Source organism: Macaca fascicularis, chromosome X (genome assembly GCF_037993035.2).
Source record: "Macaca fascicularis isolate 582-1 chromosome X, T2T-MFA8v1.1".
Classification (NCBI taxonomy): Eukaryota; Metazoa; Chordata; class Mammalia; order Primates; family Cercopithecidae; genus Macaca; species Macaca fascicularis.
The window spans coordinates 55,460,747-55,461,693 of NC_088395.1; positions in this window are offsets into that span (position 1 = coordinate 55,460,747).

Consider the following 947-nt stretch of genomic DNA (forward strand, 5'->3'; position numbering starts at 1 on the left):
CATTTAACTGATGGTAAATGTAAGCATAAATAGTGAAAATGGAGATGATGTATATAGCTTACTGTCTACATTAACAAGAGTTTACTCATCTATAGTTTTCATCAGCATTGCTTTACCATTCTGGGAAACTCTTGCCCAGAAAGGAACCTGCAAATAACTTCATTGTTCATTCCAGGAACTTCATGAAAGACCCATCTTCTTTTCTTTCAGGTAATTGTTTTTGTTCGTTTGTTTTTGTTTTTTAAGTTATGGGGTCTTTCTCTGTCACCTAGGCTGGAGCGCAGTGGCGCAACTGTAGCTCACTGCAGCCTCAAATTCCTGGGCTCTAGCGATCCTCCTGCCTCAGCTTCCCAAAGTGCTGGGATTATTGGCATCAGCCACCTTGCTAGGCCCCCATCTGTGTTTCAATAAAAAAATCCAAATAACATTTTTTAACCCCAAGACTCTCTGAATGCTTTGAAAATCCTTGCATTGCTAAATCCACCCATCCTAAACAATTATTCATATATTGTAATCCTTACCACATACCCTATTGTCCTTCCTCACCCACATTTGAAGACTCACTTTACCACAGACTTCAAAATCTCAATAAATATCCCTTCCTCCTCTGATATTTTCATAAGGCTCTGTCCAGATGTTGCTCTCCCTTAGACCATTATACAGTAATGACAGCTATGTCTTATCAATAGTTGTTTGACAGATATCTGGATAATACTCTCCATGCACTGTATTACAATGTTTCAGTCAACTATGGACTACATAAATAAGGACGGTACCATAATAAGGATGGTCTCATAAGATTATAGTAGTAATATACTGTATATTTACAGTATATTTTCTGTGTTTAGATACACAAATACTTGTGTTTCAAATGCCTACAGCACTTCTTACAGTAACATGCTGTACAGATGTATAGCCCAGGAGCAATAAGCTATAGCATATAGCCT